Here is a 23,647-nt window from a genome sequence, read left to right on the forward strand (position 1 = left end):
ATGGGGAGGATATCAACCCAATCATCCTGTAGGTGACAAATATAACATCTGAGATATTGCTCAAGTGTTTGGTTTGTTCGCTCCGTTTGTCCATTTGACTGTGGATGAAATGCAGTGGACAAGTTCACCACAATGCCAAGGGATTTGCAAAACTGTTTCCAAAATCGTGATGTGAATTGAACGCCTCGGTCTGACACCACATCATTAGGAACGCCATGCAAACGAAAAACTTCTTTTATAAGTAAGTCGGCTGTTTCTTTTGCTGTAGGAGTACCCTGGCAGGGTATAAAGTGAGCCATCTTTGTCAGTCTGTCAATTACCACAAAGATAGTGGTCATATTTTTAGATCTCGGAAGTTCTACAATAAAATCCATGGAAATGGAATCCCATGGACGTGTAGGTATTGGCAAAGGTTGTAGTAGTCCAAAAGGAGAAGCACGAGGAGTCTTAAATCTGGCACACGTTGTACAAGAGGATACATATTTTGCTATATCTTCCTTATAGTTGGGCCACCAGAATGAACGGCTTAACAGTTCTTGAGTTTTCTGAAGTCCTTTATGGCCTGCTAATTTAGAGTCATGGAATAGTTGCATGACCTTTAACCGTTCTTTTTCTGGAACGTATAGTTGATGTGCCATATGCCAGACTCTGTTGTCATAAGATAATTTAACATTTTTTGGAGGATTCATGAGGGTAGAATGCATATCATATCCATTCTTGATCTCTGTTACTAACTCAGTTGTACAAATAACCTCCCAAAAATTTGAATCAGGAATTATTTGTTTGAACAGGCTTTACCTGTTGAGGATTCTCCGCATAAGCTCTTGAGAGGGCATCGGCTTTTCCATTCTTCGATCCAGGTCTATAGGAAATTAGGTAATCAAAACGGCTTAAAAAGAGAGCCCATCGAGCTTGTCGGGGAGATAATCTTTTTACTGATTTAAGGAATTCCAAATTCCGGTGATCGGTGAGGACTATCACTTGATGCTTTGCACCTTCTAAAAGTTGTCTCCATTCTGAAAAAGCAGCTATAGGCAAGAAGTTCTTTATTTCCCACATCATAGTTCCTTTCAGGAGCAGTCATTTGCCTTGAATAAAAAGCACAGGGGTGAAGTAACATTTTTTCTCCTACTCTTTGTGAAATTACTGCTCCTATAGCTGAATCTGATGCATCAGTTTCCAAAACAAATGGGAGTGTAGGATCAGGATGAATTAATATAGGAGCTGACGTGAACTTAGTTTTCAAAATGGAAAAAGCTTTATCAGCTGCTGGTGACCACTGAAAGGAGGAAACCTTTTTTGTGAGCTGAGTAATGGGGGCAGCAATTCCAGAAAAGTCCTTTATAAAACGTCGATAGAAATTAGCAAAGCCCATAAATCGTTGCACATCTTTGATGTTTTTAGGTATGGGCCAATCTACCACAGCATGCACTTTACAGGGATCCATACACAGTCCTTGAGGGGATATAATGTAACCCAAAAATTTTATTTGAGTACGATGGAATTCGCATTTCTCCAACTTGATGTATAATTGGTTTATACGTAGCCGTTGTAAAATAATTCGAACATGTTCTTGATGTTCTGGTAAAGAATTAGAAAAGATAAGGATATCATCAAGATATACAATAATGAACAGATCAAGCAAATCTCGAAAGACATCATTTATAAAATGTTGGAAAGTAGCAGGGGCATTACATAACCCGAACGGCATCACGAGGTACTCATAATGTCCATACTTTGTTCGAAAAGCCGTTTTCCATTCATCACCTGGTCGAATGCGTATTAAGTTGTACGCTCCTCTTAAATCAAGCTTTGTGAAAATACTTGCTGTCTGCAGTCTTTCCAATAATTCTGGGATGAGAGGAAGTGGATGTCTGTTCTTTATAGTAACTTTATTTACTTCTCTATAATCAATGCATGGCCGCAAAGATCCATCTTTATTTTTTACAAAAAAAATAGGAGCCCCTGCTGGAGATTTTGAAGGACGTATAAAACCTTTAGTTTCATTTTCCTCCAGGTAAGTCTTTAGTGTCTTTAATTCAGGATCAGCTAATGAATAAATCCGACCAAAAGGAATAGCAGCCCCAGGTAATAGATCAATGGGACAATCATATGGTCGATGGGGTGGTAATTTGTCAGCATTTTGTTTGTTACAGATATCTGCAAAATCCTGATATTGAACAGGCAATTGTTCCTCCACAGAAGAGGGGGACACTGAGATCTGACTCTCCTCCTGTGCAAGCAGGACCATACCGATAGGATCTTGAAACGTTAGGGTTTGAGACTCCCAGTTAATGGCTGGGTTATTGTTAGTGAACCAAGGGAGACCCAAAATTATGGGAAAATTTGGAGAAGAGATGAGAAAAAAAGTGAGTTCCTCCTTATGATTGGGTTCTATCATCAAGGACATAAGTTCTGTCTCATGTGTGATGGGACCAGAATTCAGAGGGGACCCATCAACTGTCTCCATCAATACAGGGGTCTTTCTTTCTTGAAATACTATATGGTTTTGTTTAGCAAAATCTATATCCATGAAATTACCATTGGCTCCTGAATCCAGCATTGCCATGGTTGAAATAAGTTGTATTGGTATTGAAAAATGATTCTTTATTCTTCTGTTCTCTCTCTCCAATGTAGACAGTGAAGAGATTTGAGGAAAAATAGCATTCAGTTGATGTGAGCAGCATGAAATAATAGATTCCTGGTCAGAGTCTTTAGGTTCCATTAATGTAGCAACTGTCTTGCGAGGTCGTTGAGAACAATTAGAAACATAATGTCCAGATTTACCACAATACAAGCAGAGATTTTCTTGTCGTCGTTGATCTCTTCTTTCAATAGAAATCTGTTTGCGAATGGTATCTATTTGCATTGGCTCAGACTCCTCAATTTGTTGTGTTGCAGGAGTTCCAGAGTAATTTGATATTGCTGGTTCTGGATAATTAGGACGAGTCCACATGGAACCCCATCTATCTTGTTTCCTCTCCATTTGACGAGCATCAATATGAATACAATGTTTAACAAAGGCTTCAAATTCAGTGGGTGCATCAGCTCTAGATAATTCATCTTTAATGAACTCAGATAACCCCTTTCGATAAACAGACAGCTTAGCTGCCGAATTCCAATCAGTGTCCAAAATCCATCTTCGGAAATCAGAGGTGTATTCAGCCACTGAACGTCTTTCCTGACGCATTTTTAATAAAACTGACTCAGCAGTAGCACTTCGATTTGGATCATCAAATATCTGGTTCATTGCATCCATAAAATTAGAAAGATTTTGTAATATGGGACTTTTTGCTTCTATCAAAGGAGAAGCCCATGCCAAGGCATCATCTTTCAACAATAAAAGAATACAACGTACTTTCTGTACATCAGTCAAAAAATAAGTAGGATGTAAATCAAAATGCATATTACATTGATTAATAAAACCTCTGTATTTTTTACGAACACCTGAGAATCGGGCCGGAGGTAGTGGGAGTGTGGGCTGATGTACTGCAGCTGAAGGTGCTACAGCATTAACTTCTTGAAGCCGCACCTGTAGTTCTGTAATAACTCCATTTTGTAGCGCTATTTGATCTTTGAGTTCATGAACATTTATTTGCAACTCCGTTACGTGTTGATTTTGCTGTTGAAAATTATTTGTACACTGGGTCTCCAGTTCTTGAAATTTTGCATGAAATTCCTGTAGCTGTCTTGAAGCAGAATGCATGTGGAAACTCAGATCCGCAAGTCGCTGTAAAGCAGATGGTTCTGACCCGGCGGGCTCCGTCATTTTGGGCACGAGTATCCTGTCACGCTTCTGGTATCACAAACGAACCCAATAGCCAGGTATTTCTGAATTCAAAAGGATTTATTTTGGTATACAAATAAATCTCCAGTGTCCAACAAATAAAGTCCAAAGTAACAAGAGGTTAAAGGTCTGGTGGAAGTATCAAGTACTTGTAGTCCAAATCACAAGGAGGCAAGGTTCTGTGGAAGCATCTGGTTCAGAGACAAACACAATACTCGTGCAAAGGCTTCATAACAGGAAGTGCCTTTTCTAGGCCCAAACAGGAAATGGCATCCAAGATGGAATCTTCATGAGACAGTCCCGGCCATCTTGGATAAGGGCTATTGTAAGGGCAAGTTCATAACAGAGATCCAAGATGGAAACTTCATGATGCAATCACGGCCATCTTGAATGAGGGCAAAACTAAGGGCAAGTACATAACACAACCCTTTGTTTGCTGGTGTGGGCCTTGCTAGCCTGGGGGTAGCCAGTAGCCTTGTGTGGCAGTGTGGGACAGTATATTGGGGTCTTATTGCCTGTATTCAATAGATGGTGGCAAACCTGAAGTGTGTGGGGGATGTGAGAGCGCGGTGTGGGGGCCATTTAATAGGTCTATAACCTGTGTGATAGGTAGAGAGAGACTGCGGGCTGGAATTGTGTGTAACCTCATACAGCAAACACCCCAAAGTCACGAAAGCTGGGAGCCTGCTACAATATGGGCCTGATTCAAAGTGAGACGTATGCCTGTTTGCACGGCCTATCTTTTAATTTTTTCACACTATGTATGCTCAGAAAGTGAACAAATGTGCCCATGTCTTTTCAGACCTGGTTCTTTTGGGAACATAGGACTTCTTACATTTGAGGAGGCATGAAGGGGGAGAGAGATGGTGAGAATAGGCCAGTGGTTCCCAAACTTTTGCAGTTCACAGCACCCTTAGAGTCTCCATAATTTTTTCAAGGCACCCCTCCAAAATAATTACCGAGCAGTCCCGTTTTAAAAGCAGGCAAAAAAACGTAATAAGTTTTTAGGTCAGGACAGAGATACCTATTTAGTTGTATGCAAAAATAATACACATAAATCCAAGGGAAAATAATATTTTTATATATATTTTTTTCAATTATATTTCTGTCAAAGAATAATTTACAGCTAACACACACTGTGTCTCCTCTTCATCTCCACATACTCTGTGCCCCCTCTACATCACCACACACTGTGCCCCTTTACATCACCACACTCTGTGCCCCTCTGCATCCACACACTCTGTGCCCCTCTGCATCCACACACTCTGTGCCCACTGGATCCACACACTCTGTGCTCCCTGCATCCACACATTCTGTGCTCCTCTGCATCCACACACTCTGTGCCCCTCTGCATCCAATCACTCTGTGTCCCTCTGCATCCACGCTCTGTGCCCCTCTACATCCAAACACGCTGTGCCCCTCTGCATCCACACACTCTGTGCCCCCTGCATCCACACACTCTGTGCCCCTCTGCATCCGCGCTCTGCCCCCTCTGCATCCACACACTCTGTGCCCCTCTGCATCTGCATATATAATATGTCGGGCGTTATGACGTCACGCGCGGCATTCAGTGAGAAGTGAGGAGGGAGGAGGTTGCTGGGTCCCAGGCGCCGCCGGATTGGTAAGTTTGTTTTTTTTTCTTTTTTTCTTCTTCTTCTTGGCCACGGCACCCCTGTGACAGCGCCGTGGCACCCTGGGAGCCGCGGCGCACAGTTTGGGAACCTAGGGAATAGGCAATGTACAGTAATGGTGTGTTCTAGCAGTTGTACACAGATTCAGACTGGGACATAGTCGCAGCGGGTTGGGTACTAAATTACGGCTTACCAAAACCTGACACTGCTTACCACAACTCGAGGATCCCAAAACACTGAAGGCAGACATGCTGACATTGACGTCTGTTTGAAAAAGTGAAGTGCAACCATTTTGACGCTTGATCTGGCTGCCAGGAAGACGTCAGTTTCCACGGTGACAGTGTGATTGCATCTGTAAAAGGGGCGATGCAAGGATGCGCGTGCTGTACAATGCTTTTTACTAAGTCAAGGACATTATACAGCACGCGCGTCCTTGCATCGCCCCTTTAACAGCCGCCATCAGTGTTTCGGGATCCTCGAGTCGTGGTAAGTGGGGTTTTTGCAAGAGTATGAGTATGAGTATGAGTACCTATAGCTGAAAAGTGGGTTTGTTTGCGGGTGGTCACGGAGAAGGTATAAGTAGTGAATGATGAGGATAATGATGATGAACAAGTTCTTGTAATTAGAGGCTTGCAAATGATTTACTTATTGAGTCTTTAGTAGTCATTTAACCATAGATTAGGATTTGTAGAGCATGTTGTAGCAAAGCTAAAAACAATGTTTTTTCTTTGTATGCGCATTAAGAAATTGTTCTTGCTGTATCAGCTAGGTTATTCAAGTTTAAATGATGCTTTGTAGCAATAACGCTAGCAAAGTATAAAATAAAAGGCTTTTGTACATGTTAGCAAGTTGGAAGTAAGTGTCTGAGGGGTGTGTCTGTTGTCAATCGAACGCATCTGCTACTCTTTCAGTCCTGGATGCATCTTCAACTCTGAATATGACATACATACATATACACTTGCATGCAAGCTTTTCAAGCACAAGTTTCACTTATGCTCGTGTTCCACTCATAATCAAGCCCTACATGTTTTATCCTTGAATTATTATTATTATTATTTTTTTATTTTTTTATTTTTTCTGCTAGCATGGATTATATATTACTATTTACTTACATTACCTAAGTATCTTCCAGGTCATGTTTTCAGCAGTATTATTGGTCAGCATATGTTGGAACCTGGTGTTCTGCTCAATTTCCTGATACGCTTTCTGTATGGAAATCATTACATGCTGCATGACTTGGGTATTGGCATCAGTCACTGAAGCAGGTGGACAAATAATAACCAAGTGTCAGCGTGGCATAAGTAATTACGAGGTGCTCAGTCACAGACAGCACCGCTTCTCTTTTTGGCCACCTGCATTTAAATTGCAATTTGAGAAAGAACTACAGCTGATTTCTTAAGTATCAATTGTGGAACTGCAAGTCCCAGAAATGGCAGTCGTTTTTAACAGAGACAGCGTATTGTGAATGAAAACAGAGTAGAACTATTATACATATAGGACCAGATTCATTAAGGGACCTAAACCGCAATTTTTTGTGTACAGTCCGCAAAATTACTCTGCGCATGCCCAGAACCCGCTCATATGCCGCAGAACACAGCAACATTCGCTTAGGGCTAGATTTAATAAAGGGCGGTTTGCTGAAACCGACACTTTTTGGCAATTTTTCCATCGGTTTTGAAACCACCGGATTTACTAAAGCCCAAGCCGGCGTCAAAATGGCCAGAAGTGACATTTTTCAAGACCACCACTTTACAAACCGCCATCCCGATTTTAACAATGATGAACATACAAACAGCCGGATCTACTAAGCTGGGTTTTCAAAACTGCCGCAAAACAGCCGTCCAAATGACCAAAATAAAAGAAGTGGTTGTGAGAGGCGAGATTGCTCAAACTGCTGCTGATTGATCTATTTTGCCATTCAGAACATAAGAGAAAGCACCATTGAAATTTAAAATATTTGGAAAACCATTATTTATTGATAAAAGGACAAAATGAATTTAATATTAGCTTATGGGGGAATTTTTTTTTTTATATTTTTTTAAAGGGACACTATTATAGCTTTATATTATGTGGAAAATGTGAACATATAATATTATTAACTGATTGTTAATTTTGGATATAATTATTTATATTGCACAATTTGTCATTATATATATTGTCTATATATATGTCAATATATAATATTGTCAAGATTGTCTGAATAATATAATAATTAAATAATTTTATCCCCTTAATATAATTACATTTTTCCCCTCATAAGTTATTATTTAATTCATTTTGCCACTTAATCAAAAAATAATGATTGCCAACCTAATTTAAATGTCAATGGTGCTTTCTCTCATGTTCTGAATGGCAAAATAGTTCAAACAGCATGTTTAAGCTATCCAGCCATTCTGAAGCAGGTATTAAAACTGTCCTGTGCTGTCTTTTGGATGGCGGTTTTGATGGCGGTTTCACCCAAACCACCGGTGGTTTAGCTTTTGCAATCCGCCATGCATCGCCAGTCATTTTAAATGAAGCCTCAAGCCGCCTTATAGTAAATAATGGCGGTTTGGACCACTAAAACGCCAGCGATGGGTGGCGGTTTCAAAACACCTCAAAACTCGATTCTTAGTAAATCTAGCCCTTAATCTTTGAGCGCAAAAGGACACTTACTACAGCCTACGATTTCAGGGAGGGAAGCGGGCAGGGAAGGGTGATTTGCCCGTAGTCAATGTACAGTAAGGGCATACCAATCTCGAGCGCACAGAGCAGCATCCGATTCAAAGTTTGGCCATGTCAAAAGTACTTGTTTACCAGTCGTATCTCTAGCTCCAGCTACAGGTCTGCTGTAAGTGCTGCTTACTAATGATGACGGTTGTGTATACATGCTATTACATGTGCTTGCAATCAGGAGCAACTATTAAAATGTATTTTATGTACAGTTGACATTAATTACATCAAAAACAAGTATTTAATGGAAAAAATAAAAAAATATATTTTTTTTATATTTTAATATTTTGTCATTAATGACTAATTTATTAACATAGAGCATCGACTGAATAGTTTTTATTTAGTTATCTGTGCGCTCTTTTGTGAGTTTATATTCCACATATAAATCGGAAAAATCCTGCAGAGCAGACCTACACCTGTATTCATCACCACACGAATCCTCACATCCGTTCCTTGTTGAATCCAGGTGTTCCTATACCCCATTGCACTCAGTATGCATCCCTTAATAATTCAGACCCTTAATGTTCACTCCAAAGTTGAATGGCAAAACCACAGCTCTCGGATGATATATTTGACCAAAGTAGAAAAAATTATTACGTGCCCATCAGTGTATACTTGAATCTGCTTTTAGCAATCACTTAATTACATGAAAGGGTAATCACCCTGGAGAACCCAACAACATTGTAATCATTGTTCCCCACACACAGGACCGTGACATGAGCTAGCCGGACAAACCTTCAGGTAAGTGTACTCTTCTTATGGCTCCATCTGATTCCCAAGTGGAGAAGATCAGATATTTTTATGTGGTATGCAGTTTAATCCAAATGAAGTGAACTCTGCTCAACAAGCACCCACCTCTTAAGCCTACAGTTGTCCTCCAGATCCATTAGCACACCCGCAATCCCTTTCTGCACACACTGCTGAATGAATTTCTAAAACAGGAGTACTTTTAGGTGTGTAGAGCTTATTCTTAATTTTGGCAGATAATATTCTTGTCCATAAATAAAGAGAAGAAACTTTTGCTGCAATGTCTATAGTACACAAAATAGGAGATATCATCAGATACCAATAAAATGTATTCACCTGACGCGTTTTGTAACTACATCATTAACTTTAAAATGACTACATATTATAAAGTCTGGAGTGCTTCTTACCCTAATGTGTCTGCCTCAGATGTCTAATAAGATCTCCACCGGGTCTTAATAGAGGGTAAACTACAAATACCAAAATAAACATCAATAGGCGCTACAAATAAACAGCGAAGACAATGCGGATAGTAAACACAGTAGGATATGATTGTCAATTGCATACCCAAAAATTCCAAGTCTCTGAATGGCTTCACAGATGATCTCTCATAACGATGGTTGATATAGCATCAGAATGAGAGCCAAATGTATAATAAGTAAAAGAAAATGCATAGAGTGTAATATGTCTTTGCACTTATCATATATACAATTGCATTATTTTACTTATATAGACACCAATAAAATATAGGTAAACAGATTAACCATCAGATAGATAGTGTGTCCGATAGTAAATATTCTCTTTTTTAAACACCACTTCCGAAACAGAGACTTCTTCGGAGTAGAATCAGTCCTTTGAGTATGTGCTTATTTTGCAATGAATGTAATCTTGCAATTATACGTCTGAAGAATTCTCCATTAAATAAAATGTATTATGCTAGAGCCTTTCCTTTCCTTTATTTTTGGGAATAAATCAATATTTCAAAAAGTAACCCCTTTGAAGGAAACTACTTATCAGTGCTGTATACTGTGCATCCATTACCTAAACATGGAGGTGTAATTACTAGAGATGAGCGGGCTCGGATTCCGCTAATCCGAGCCCACCCGAACAGTACGGATCCGAACGGGATCCGAGCACTGTTCGGATATTTCCGGCGGGCAAAAAAATGAAAGCGAGGCTCTGTCATCCAAGTCTTGCGTCGAATCTCGCGAGGGGTGGGAGGGAGGGCCCAGAACAATTCCATCTTGTACCTCTTTTTTTGGCATTATGTGCTCAAGCTACCTCGGTGCAACCTTTTGGCCTAAAAACAATACTGTGAGGTGTTCAGAATAGACTGGAAATTAGTGGAAATGATTGTTATTGAATGTTATTGAGGTTAATAATAGCGTAGGAGTGAAAAAAAAAACACAAAACTGGTTTTTAGCACTTTTTATCTTTTTTTCAAAATAAATCCGAATCCAAATCCTTAAATCCGAACCAAAACCTTTCGTCAGGTGTTTGCGAAACAAATCCAAACCCAAAACCTCAAGCAAATCCGAATCCAAAACACAAAACACGAGACACCAAAAGTGGCCGGTGCACACCCCTAGTAATTACCTAAAAGCTGTATTACAGGCTATTTGTGAAAACCCAAATTTGAGTGTTTTCACGTTTAATTTATTCACTTGTGGATTGAGAATTGTTTCTTTGCAAACAATATTGCACTATATTTTGTTTTATTTTTATTAAGGAACAAGTGACCTCCGAGAAAGCTGTCCTTTCATTTTGGAGATCGTTTTGAAAAATAGTTGAACTTCATTTGAGGATTAATTTGGAATTTTTGGGGGAATTTTATTGTTCATGTATTCTTATACACTTTTGTATGTTTACAAAAGTAAAATGGTCGTGAGATTATCCCATTTCTTTGAATACACAAAATCCCATATTGTTTAAATACCAATTTTCACCAAATTAGTAACAGTATTTAATTACTTACATTATCTCTAATAGCTGGATGTGGGTATATTTCCAGCTTTGTCACTGAGATATTGGACCTATTATAATTATTGCATCTTTTATTAGAGATTTATACCAATTTACCTATATGGTTATATGGTGTATATTTATCTTACTTTATTGAATATATGTAATTGTAATAAATAAATTTGTTGCTACCGCAGTGCATTCACCTTTTTTTTATACCATATAAACAGCTGGAATTGTTGTTGTTGTTTTTGATTTTACAGTTTGTCATTAATAAGGCAACCCATTGCCCATTCACCATAAGCTTACAAAAAGAAAAGAAAAACTTTTAGCTCCATAGACCTCCAAAAGCTGCAGAAACTTTGTGTCTGAGGTGGACATGATGTTACTATAATGTTTTATTAATTGTATAATAAACAATGAAGCAATATACATGATAGTTACACAGTGGCCTAGTGGTTAGCACTTCTGCCTCACAGCACTAAGGTCATGAGTTTGATTCCTGACCATGGCCTTATCTGTGTGGAGTTTGTATGTTCTCCCTGTGTCTGTGTGGGTTTCCTCCGGGTGCTCCGGTTTCCTCCCACAGTCCAAAAACATACTGGTAGGTTAATTGGCTGCTCTCAAAAATTGACCCTAGTCTGTGTCTGTTTGTCTATCTCCCTCTTTGTCTGTCTGTCTGTGTGTGTGTGTGTGTATGTTAGGGAATTTAGACTGTAAGCTCCAATGGGGCAGGGACTGATGTGAATGAGTTCTCTGTACAGCGCTGCAGAATTAGTGGCGCTATATAAATAAATGATGATGCTGATGATGATGATAGTTACAGATTAAAGCTTGGATTGAAACCATTTTTTAGTTTATTTTAAGAGCCTCAAACATGATTTGCCAACTTCAAACCTAAGATGTGTGCTGTAAAGGGCTAACAAGCTGCAAACATTGACCCACTAAATCTTATCAGCTTCAATTCATGATTGTATGATTTCAATTATTGGTGCACCTCTATCCATTACTGAATGATATCAGTAATGGATAGAGGTGCCCTAAATGTTTTTTTTTTATTCAAGCCTATCAGCCCATCCTCTAACGCCTTTGCCTCTACTATCACTTCTACTCCCCATCTTGGTGCCACCATATTTTTGTCTTCCCTTTCTTGGCATAATACTCTCACAAGCTGGCCTTATTTCCTCATGTTCCATTACCATCTGTACCTCTAGGCTGCTTCCCTAGCCCTGTTTTCTTGAGCCCAGACCCACTTCACATTGGACATTACCACCACTCTTACTCACTGTCCTGTAAATAAGTTGATCTGCATTACCAATGTATATGTGAGTAATTTGTTAACTAGCAGAGTTCTGGTCTTTGCCTAATTATGATTTTTCTTTATATAATATATTATGAAAAGTGTTTTGGGTCATTGATGGGTCTGTGTACTGCAAAATTCTAGCACAGTACTGCAGACCTTATCTAGCACCTTATAAATAAAAGATAATAATAATCAGAATCAATATGTTTTTTTGTTGCACTGACTAAAAATAAGCTCTTTTATTTACGTATATAGCAATAATATATCAAGACATTCAGTGCTTATTGGTACTCATGGATAAAGATCAGAAACAAAATATCAATATATACACATAATCATCCACAGAATGTCCATAACATAATCTCCAATATTGTGAGATGTGAGGGATAGTTGTAACCTTTGACGTGATATACACCTGACCATCACCTTCGTGGTAGTAATAAAAAGTTGGATTCCTACCGGATAACTGAATTATGCAGACATTCAGAATAATTGAGGAAATCCTCCCAAATTTGGACTTCTGAAGATAATTTCACATCCTTCCCTTCACCTCCAACAACGATATCCACATTATATTTTGTCCAAACGTAGATACCGATGTTGGAGGTGATGGGAAGGATGAGTACCAATAAGCGCTGAATGTCTTTATATATTATTGCTATACATGCATTTTGAGGCTGTATACCCTTTCTATCAGGATTTTGGCTGCATTTTGGATCATAGAGCGTTGTTGTTAGCGGTTATTAACTTATCTTTAATTTACGTAGTATAACATTAATTGTTTAGCATTATTTGGTTCACAGTCAAATAAAATGTGACCAAGTTGGATTTTCCTCAAATTATTTCTATGGGGAAAGTTTTTTTAAGAACTGGAGCTGTTGAGAAAAAAAACTATGAAACATATGAATTGTCCTGGAAATTAAATGGTTATGTAATTGTTCAGGGATAGTTGGAGCATGCAAATGTCCAGTAGTTTTCTAAATGGTTCAGCACTTTAGTGTTTTGCTAATTTTCAGTGCAAACAAGAAAGACTCTTCTAAGAGATATTGTAATATTGTGGATAGCAAAATCCTAGTATAATTCAGTAAATGTAATACATGAAATAAAAAGCAACAGTATGTATCTACTTATGTTGATCTATGCTGTTCTAGTACACTTACAGATCCTTTGCTCTATAGCTATCATCTCCAACTGCCTCTATTCTGTTACGCATGATTTAGATTTCTTGGCAACTTCCCTCCTATAGCTAAAGGACTGGTATCCCACAGAAATCCCACTGGAAAACCTCCTGACTATTATCCATGTGTTGTTCTCTTCCAAAGTGTCAAACAAACTCCTGTGACCACCTCAACCGAGACTAAGTCATTGGAAGAGGGAATAAATCTACGATCGCCTCTAGGTCATTGTAAAAATATTGAAAGCCACATCTGGCGTAATATTATTATTTATTGTGAGCCTAATATTAAAACATTTTCTTTACGTAACCTATTACAACTCTAGAACCTACTGATTATGACAAGTTTGATATACTTGGTTTGTACTAAAAGCAGGTCCAGGGGAGAGGTTGTCCAACTCATACTGTTACCAGTGTTACAAATGTATCCTGAAGAACTGTGTTTGTAGAAATTATTTACGCAATCTCATGTCACAAGAAATAGCAGTGAGTTGTATTTATTACATGGACATTCACCACTCCGCCCTTTCCTGCATATCTTATCTCCTATAGAACACATCTTATGCTCCACCTGACTCTGCTCTGGTCTCTTTGCATTTATAACATTTCCTGAAATTTATATTTTCACAGTAAACTGTCCATAAACATTCTAACAGTGTCTATTCCAGTTCGCTCACTCCCAATGCAAAGTCTCCGGGCCTGAGTCATTAAGGAAAACAAAGTAAAAAAGGAGTAAATTTGCTCCTGGACAAACCATGTTACAATGCAAGGGGTGTGAATTAGATTATTATTTTGCAAATAAATTAAAAGCTAGCTTTTTTTTTATGTCACACACAAATACTTGATAGCTTAATTTGTACACTGAAATTTCAAGTTCATCTAGGATATGCCCTACCCCGACTATAAATCTGTCCATATATTTCAAATTTACCTCCCCCTCCAATACAGCATGATTTTGCCCAGGTGCAAAATTACTCCTCTTTTATGCTTTGTTCTCCTTAATGACTCAGGATCTGCATCTTCACAAACCTCCCAGCATCTGATCCATCTTCGCTGCCCTCCACTTCTGTCTCGTGTTTACTTTTCTCTGACTGATAAATTCATATAAAAGGGTAATCTCAGATTTTCTGCTGTCCTATGTCAGTATGTGTCAGCAATTGGCCCATTATTCCACAGGGCCCCGGTACAGCATAGTAATTCAAACATGCTATCTGTAGAAGATCAATTGTGCAGATATTTTAGTGATATGGTAAATATCTCATTCAGCTATTGCTCAAGCTATCTGTAAAAGATCAATTGTGCAGATATTGTATTTTATATGGTATGGTTACCCTCTTTTTGTTTGTTTAAGATTTGTATTGCTTTGTTTGTAGTGTGTGATTAGTGGGGGTTAACTCATGAAAATGGTCACATGGCTATTTGAACCTATTTAAACAGCTGTATTAGGCTGTTTAAGCCTGTGAGGCTGTTAGCTAGTAAGAATACTTCTAAGTGAGATTCTTACAAGTGTATTAACTAATTTAGTTAGTAAAGTTAGAGATATACAAGAGATGAACAAGAGGAGAACAGGAGGGGAACCTTTTAAAGCTCTTAGTCAATCTTCCCCTCCCTACATCTCCAATCTCATCTCTACCTACACTCCTACCTGCCCCCACCGCTCTGCCCGTGACCGCCGCCTCACTACTTCACTGATCATCTCCTCTCACTCTCGTCTTCAGGACTTTGCCCGGGCTGCTCCCAAGCTGTGGAACAATCTTCCACGTTCCATCAGGTTAGCATCTATTCTCAAAGGCTTCAAGCGTGCCCTTAAGACTCATTTCTTTATTCAAGTCTATCAGTCCTCCTCCTAACTTCCTTGTCCTGTCTCTCTCCCCCAGTTAGTACCATCCTTTATGTGTCTCCCCCTTCCCTTTAGGATGTAAGCTCTCATGACCAGGGCCCTCTTTCCTTGTGTGCTCCTTCTACTATTCCATCACCCTCTGTACCTCTTGGCCTGCTTCCCTAGCCCTGTTTTCCCTGTTTTTTAAGCTTCGGCCTACTTCTCGCTGATTTCTACCATCCCTTTCATTATCTGTCCCAAAATAATCTGATTTGCTTTACCCTGTCACCTGTGTTTGTATATATTTTGTTCTTTCTGTATCATGTTGTGGCTTGGTTATCTGTTTTCTGTATATGTAATGTTCGGCGCTGCGGACCCTTTGTGGCACCTTATAAGTCAAAGATTATAATAATAATAATAATAATAATAATAATAATAATAATAATAATAAAAACACTATTTAGAATAATTTCATACATCAGTGTTATCTCTCTGCAGGAATCCTAACAGTTTAGAAGATGCTACAATGCTGTGATAGATGACTTTAGGCTGTAACTGTGTAACTAAGCACAAATCCACATTACAACAGTGATTGGTATTTTCATGGCATAGATACAAATGTAGGTAAATTAAGTTACAATGGAAATAAGACCAAATGAAAAAGAAGAATGACACTAAAGATTCCAAGTCTTTGTCTAAACACACAGTCATCTGAATCGCCATCTGTTTCCCTCATGTTGAACTCTTCTTTACATGTAATGTTTGTGGCAGTTACGGATTTCCACCATATTGCACATCGCGGCTGATCAATCTCCTCAGCAACAGTTTACCATTTTGGAAAATTTTATCTGGTTAAAATCATGTAGTTTCAATTAGAGCCTGTCATTAACATGTGCAAGAACAGTAACGAGGGCATTAGCAAAAGCTGAAAATTTCATTTAATGCAGGAATTCCTGTCTTTGTCAAGGAGTTATATAGACTAGCACCTCTTGGTGAACCGAAAACATTGCAATTAATATGTATGTCTTTTTTATACAGTAGCGACATTACCCATCTAAAAGAAATAGCGATAATACAGACATTGAGATAAGTAAACAACGATGCTATTGGTAGCAGCTATAATAAAGCTAAGGGAGCCCCAAGATACAATACAATACTTAGTTCCAATTGTTGTTTGAAAATTCTACGTCTATAAAGAAACACTAAACCCTAAATGCTAGTTGTTTCTAATAAGCGTCTATGCAAAAAAAAGACAAGCCAAATTCACAAATATATATTATATATAATAATATACAAAATTTCAAGGTACTTATCAGAGCTGAACACATTTGAGATAAAGAGGGGGGGGGGGGTTTCTTTCTCTAATGCTTTGCACACATCCTGTATTTAAGTTTCTTGAAGAACCCAGGTAGTGGTCCACTTTCCCGTTGAAATGGCAAATAAAAAAGAATATATTGAAGCCAGTTACAAAGCAAAGGTAAATAAATTGTCTAAATGTAGAGTTTTGTCAAGGAACTTTTAGGTGTATCGTGCATACGTGCGAACAACTCTCCCCAAAGCATTGACAGGATATTCTTTAATTGTTTTTTACAACTTTTGTCTATTCTGGACCTCACTTTTTCACTTAATTGCACCAGTATTGCTGTGGTCCTGTGAGGTGACCACTGGGGGAGAGGTGGGGATGTCCAAGCACCCAAACGCCGCAAGGGAAGGAAGGCCCCTGGCTTTGTGTGTAGGGCACTCATTTTGCTGTAAGGGAAAAGGGAGAATATGGGAGGGGTGTCTCCACAAGGTGATAGCACCAAGGGAACAGCCCTTGCTGCGGCTATACTCATGTACGAGAGTCTGCGATTATTGGCTGGCAGCGGCGGCGCCAGTAGTTCAAGTGGCCTGAGGTGAGCCAGGATAGGCTCGCAGGTCCGGCCACTGATTGGCCAGCAGCGTGAAGTGAGCCGTGATTGGCTCACTTGCCCGTTGCCACCGGGACCTGTATGGAGGAAGGAATACTCACCGCTGGAATGGTGAGTAGTTTCTTCCTTCGCCCTCGTCTCGGGCACCTCGTCGACTGGACACCTCTCTACAGTCCCAGCACTCCCGTAGGGTCTGCACAGAATTACTGTCGTTCACAGTTTAATAAGTGTTGGTGTCCATTATTGATGGACAAATGGGTTATAACTGTAGTGATGTATTGTAACTCAGTAAGGAGAACATACATCTGTGTTTTACACTGTGAGAAGTGGGTGTTCTCACTTTGATCTCTCCTCACTGACAGATTACATAGATGTATTCTGTTCATTATAGTCTACAAAGATAATTTTTATACTTAATATTCTCCAAATTGGTAAAAGCTAGTTGAAATGAAAGCTTGCTGTCTAGCACAAAAACCTTGCGTAGTCCAGGCTTCAGTGATAAATTTAAAATCAGAAAAAAACCTCTACTTTTTAAATGACTCTATCTCAAAACTGAACAGATTTCCCTGAAAATTTTCCAAGAAAAATATTTTCCACAATATCTCTCTGCATAGCAAATTGTTTATACCAGAAAAAAGGGGGCTATAATGAAACACCCAGATAAACTTTACCTATACCGATGGTTGCTGCTAACTAGGCCTTTCAATGAATGGTACAGCATAAAATGATTTAGAAGTTGACTAGAGCACGTTGTTATATTTCTTTGAATCTTCAACTTATATCCCACATCACTGGCTTGTATCAATGAATGCTACTGCTGGCTTTTCCTCTCCTTTACCTGCTATGTATCAAGAGTTTTTAAAAACAGATAATTAGATACTAGCATTTTTACCACCGTAAGATTTTATTTTCTCGCATTATATACAGCACAATACCAGGTACTTTGCAAGATAGCATTATGAGCATTGAGGCTGTAGAATTAATGTGATGTGAACAAAGGGTAGCTCTTTAAAATGTACAAATAGTACTTAGATGTTATTTATAAATACATGTTTTCAATTTTAGATATTGTCAAAAATACCAGATCTCTAATTCATTACCTACTACAACATGAGATCCAGGTCACACAAACTATTATTAAATAATTCTTTCTTTGCTCTGTGACTGGAGGTCTGTGTTTCAGTCCATTGATTACCGAAAATAAGCCTTAAAAAAACGCAGATAAAATTCTGACATGTGAGAAGGAGATTTGTTTTATTAATGGAAACAAAACACAGGGTCAGCGTTTCAAAACCCATTCTCTCCAAGAGCCAGTAAACCAATAAAGACTTTTTATTAGTTATTGATATCCATCTCTGACTCTGTTTAATAACATTTTACTCCCTGTTTTCACAAGCCATCAATAATACTCCTCCCTGCTCAGTCGGATCCCTGTATAACGCCATTGAATTATATTATAAGGGTTTATAAGCCCAATTTGCTTCGCAGACTTATTTTTGGAAAGGGTTGGCTGGATTTTGAAACGACAGCAGCTGCCTAGGAGGTTTTGCAGAATTTGTTGCCCATCTGGCTTATAACGTACTCTGAATATCACAGGAACCTAAACCCACAATCTGATAAGTCAGAGTGTAGACAAGTAATGGCGGTAATCTTGTTTTGTGATTTCTCATTATGGAACGGGCAATCAATAGTGGAATCTTTCATATCCTGCTTATCACGATCATCCGTGCATACAATTTTTTTTCTCTCTTAGAAGCACTAAGCAAGTTTTGTTTTAGAACAAGCAAAACACTCAGTGAATCTGGCTTTAGACAGGTGAGAAAATAAGAGAAACAACAAATTATAAAAATACGTTGACAGGATTCTACATAAAAAGTATATAACATACATTGTTTTATGCATTAAGGAGTACAATGTGTTACTATGACTGATGACTTTTAGATTTATTTTCAAATTAACCAAGACAAAAAACTATTAGAAAAGTTTTGTTTTGTTTAATTTAAATGTTGTGTGTTGTGCAGGTTTTCTTGAGTTTTTAGGAAGCTTTTATTTGAATAGTTCATCATCATCATCATCATTTATTTATATAGTGCCACTAATTCCGCAGCGCTGTACAGAGAACTCATTCACATCAGTCCCTGCCGCATTGGAGCTTACAGTCTAAATTCCCTAACATACACACACACACAGACAGACAGAGAGACTAGGGTCACTTGAATAGCAGTCAATTAACCTACCAGTATGTTTTTTTTGGATTGTGGGAGCAAACCGGAGCACCCGGAGGAAACCCACGCAAACAGGGGTAGAACATACAAACTCCGCACAGATAAGGCCATGATCGGGAATATAACTCATGACCCCAGCTGTGAGGCAGAAGTGCTACCCAGTAGGCCACCATGCTGAACTCTAACCTATACAGTGAAACATATATATAACCTTACAACACTAAGTATATTTTATATTTACCGTGTTTTCCAACTATATAGTTTGTTTTACTTGTTGTCAGTGTCAATCAAAATGTACTGGACAAGGTGTGAAATATTTCTTTAGTGTGAACATTGTAGCTACATAATAAAGTACTTTTTTTTACCCTTAAACATGCTAATATTTGTTCATTCAAAAATTAAATAGTTGCCTAAATTAGAATTATTTGTCAATATTATTAAATCTTACAAGTGTCAAATGAGAGAATGGACCCTGCTCTGTGTAATGATCATCAAACCCTGTGTACAGTCTTCATTTTTCTCATTAGTTCTTACAAGATGGTATAAGGTTATATAGTGATAGTATACAAGTGATGTTAATATTAGAGATGAGCGCACTCGGATTTATGAAATCCGAGCCCACCCGAACGTTGCCGATCCGAGTCGGATCCGAGACAGATCCGGGTATTGGCGCCAAATTCAAATCTGAAACTGAGGCTCTGACTCATAATCCCGTTGTCGGATCTCGCGATACTCGGATCCTATAAATTCCCTGCTAGTCGCCGCCATCTTCACTCGGGCATTGATCAGGGTAGAGGGAGGTTGTGTTAGGTGGTCCTCTGTCCTGCTACATCTCGTGCTGTTCAGTTAAGTTCTGTGCTGTGCTGTGCTGTGCTGTGCTCAGTCCAGTGGTGCTGTGTCCTGTGCTCTGTCCTTCTGAGGTCAGTGGTGCTGCTGAGTCCTGTGCTGTGTCCTGTTCAGTCCAGTGGTGCTGTGTCCTGTGCTCTGTGCTTCTAAGGGCATAGTTATTTCCCCAATATTCCCCTGTGTTTAAAAAAATAAAAAAAAGTTATTTAAAAAAATACCAAAAACTAATTAAATTTTTTTTTAATTTCCACACAATTTGCACAACCAATCCTGCAGTATAAGCCCATTGGTACTGCAATATTACCAAGTTCACACATTCAGCAGTAAAAGTCCAGTAGTACTCCAATATTACAAAGTTCACACATTCTGCAGTAGCAGTCCAGTGGTGCTGTGTCCTGTGCTCTGTCCTGCTGAGTTCAGTAGTGCTGCTGGGTCCTGTGTGCTGTGTCCTGTTCAGTCCAGTGGTGCTGTGTCCTGTGCTCTGTGCTTCTAAGGGCATTGTTATTTCCCCATTATTCCCAAGTTTTTAAAAAATAAAAAAAAAAGTTATAAAAAAAATAAAAAATAAAATAATTATAACCAAATTTGCAAAACCAATTCAGCAGTATAAGCCCATTGGTACTGCAATATTACCAAGTTCACACATTCTGCAGTATCTTGTGCTACATATAATGGAGACCAAAAATTTGGAGGATAAAGTAGGGAAAGATCAAGACCCACTTCCTCCTAATGCTGAAGCTGCTGCCACTAGTCATGGCATAGACGATGAAATGCCATCAACGTCGTCTTCCAAGCCCGATGCCCAATCTCGTAGTACCGGGCATGTAAAATCCAAAAAGCCCAAGTTAAGAAAAAGTAGCAAAAAGAGAAACTTAAAATCATCTGAGGAGAAACGTAAAGTTGCCAATATGCCATTTACGACACGGAGTGGCAAGGAACGGCTTAGGCCCTGGCCCGTGTTCATGACTAGTGGTTCAGCTTCACTCACGGATCTTAGCCCTCCTCCTCCCCCCCTTACAAAAAATTGAAGAGAGTTATGCTGTCAGCAACAAAACAGCAAACAACTCTGCCTTCTAAAGAGAAATTATCACAAATCCCCAAGGCGAGTCCAAGGGTGTTGGTGGTTGTCAAGCCTGACCTTCCCATCACTGTACGGGAAGAGGTGGCTCGGGAGGAGACTATTGATGATGTAGCTGGCGCTGTGGAGGAACTTGATGATGAATATGGTGATGTGGTTATTGTAAATGAGGCACCAGGGGGGGAAACAGCTGATGTCCATGGGATGAAAAATCCCATCGTCATGCCTGGTCAGAAGACCAAAAAATGCACCTCTTCGGTCTGGAGTTATTTTTATCCAAATCCAGACAACCAATGTATGGCCATATGTAGCTTATGTAAAGCTCAAATAAGCAGGGGTAAGGATCTTGCCCACCTAGGAACATCCTCCCTTATACGTCACCTGAATAACCTTCATAGTTCAGTGGTTAGTTCAGGAACTGGGGCTAGGACCCTCATCTGTACAGGGACACCTAAATCCTGTGGTCCAGTTGGATACAAACCAGCAACACCCTCCTCGTCAACTTCCTCCACGATCTCCATCAGATTCAGTCCTGCAGCCCAAGTCAGCAGCCAGACTGAGTCCTCCTCAATACGGGATTCATCCGAGGAATCCTGCAGCGGTATGCCTACTACTGCCACTGCTGCTGTTGCTGCTGTTAGTCGGTCATCTTCCCAGAGGGGAAGTCGTAAGACCGCTAAGTCTTTCACAAAACAATTGACCGTCCAACAGTCGTTTGCCATGACCACAAAATACGATAGTAGTCACCCTATTGCAAAGCGTATAACTGCGGCTGTAACTGCAATGTTGGTGTTAGACGTGCACCCGGTGTCCGCCATCAGTGGAGTCGGATTTAGAGGGTTGATGGAGGTATTGTGTCCCCGGTACCAAATCCCGTCGAGATTCCACTTCACTAGGCAGGCGATACCAAAAATGTACTGAGAAGTACGATCAAGTGTCCTCAGTGCTCTAAAAAATGCGGTTGTACCCACTGTCCACTTAACCACGGACATGTGGACAAGTGGTTCTGGGCAAACGAAGGACTATATGACTGTGACAGCCCACTGGGTAGATGCATCCCCTTCCGCAGCAACAGCAACAGCTGCATCAGTAGCAGCATCTACAAAATGGCTGCTCGTGCAAAGGCAGGCAACATTGTGTATTACAGGCTTTAATAAGAGGCACAACGCTGACAACATATTAGAGAAACTGAGGGAAATTATCTCCCAGTGGCTTACCCCACTTAGACTCTCATGGGGATTTGTGGTGTCAGACAATGCCAGTAACATTGTGCGGGCATTAAATATGGGCAATTTCCAGCACGTCCCATGTTTTGCCCACACCATTAATTTGGTGGTGCCGCATTACCTCAAGAGTGACAGGGGTGTGCAGGAGATGCTTGCGGTGGCGCGCAAAATTGCTGGACACTTTCGGCATTCAGCCAGTGCCTACCGCAGACTAGAGGCACATCAAAAAAACATGAACCTGCCCTGCCATCACCTCAAACAAGAGGTTGTGACACGCTGGAACTCCACCCTCTATATGCTGCGGAGGATGGAGGAGCAGCAAAAGGCCATTCAGGCCTACACAGCCACCTACGACATAGGCAAAGGAGTGGGGATGCGCCTCAGTCAAGCGCAGTGGAGACTGATTTCCGTGTTGTGCAAGGTTCTGCAGCCATTTGAACTTGCCACACGAGAAGTCAGTTCCGACACTGCCAGCTTGAGTCAGGTCATTCCCCTGATCAGGCTGTTGCAGAAGCAGCTGGAGAAAGTGAGGGAGGAGCTAGTTAGCCATTGCGATTACACCAAGCATGTAGCTCTTGTGTATGAAGCCCTTCGTACGCTTTGCCAGGATCCGAGGGTGGTCACTCTTTTAAAGTCAGAGGAATACATTCTGGCCACCGTGCTCGATCCTCGGTTTAAAGCGTATGTTGTGTCTCTGTTTCCGGCGGACACAAGTCTACAGCGGTGCAAAGACCTGCTGGTCAGGAGATTGTCCTCTGAAGAGGACCGTGACATGCCAACAGCTCCACCCTCATTTTCTTCCACATCTATGGCTGCGAGGAAAAAGCTCAGTTTTCCTAAAAGAGGCGCTGGCGGGGATGCTGATAACATCTGGTCCGGACTGAAGGACCTGCCAACCATTGCAGACATGTCTACTCTCGCTGCATTGGATGCTGTCACAATAGAAAAAAATTGTGGATGATTACTTTGCTGACACCATCCAAGTAGACATGTCAGACAGTCCATATTGTTACTGGCAGGAAAAAAAGGCAGTTTGGAAGCCCCTGTACAAACTGGCTCTATTTTACCTGAGTTGTCCCCCCTCCAGTGTGTACTCGGAAAGAGTTTTTAGTGCAGTGGGGAACCTGGTCAGTGAGCGGCGAAGAAGGTTGCTTCCTCATAACGTTGAAAAAATGATGTTTATAAAAATGAATAATCAATTCCTCAATGAAGTACAGCACTGCCCTCCAG

The sequence above is a fragment of the Mixophyes fleayi genome, chromosome 1 (genome assembly GCF_038048845.1).
Source record: "Mixophyes fleayi isolate aMixFle1 chromosome 1, aMixFle1.hap1, whole genome shotgun sequence".
Classification (NCBI taxonomy): Eukaryota; Metazoa; Chordata; class Amphibia; order Anura; family Limnodynastidae; genus Mixophyes; species Mixophyes fleayi.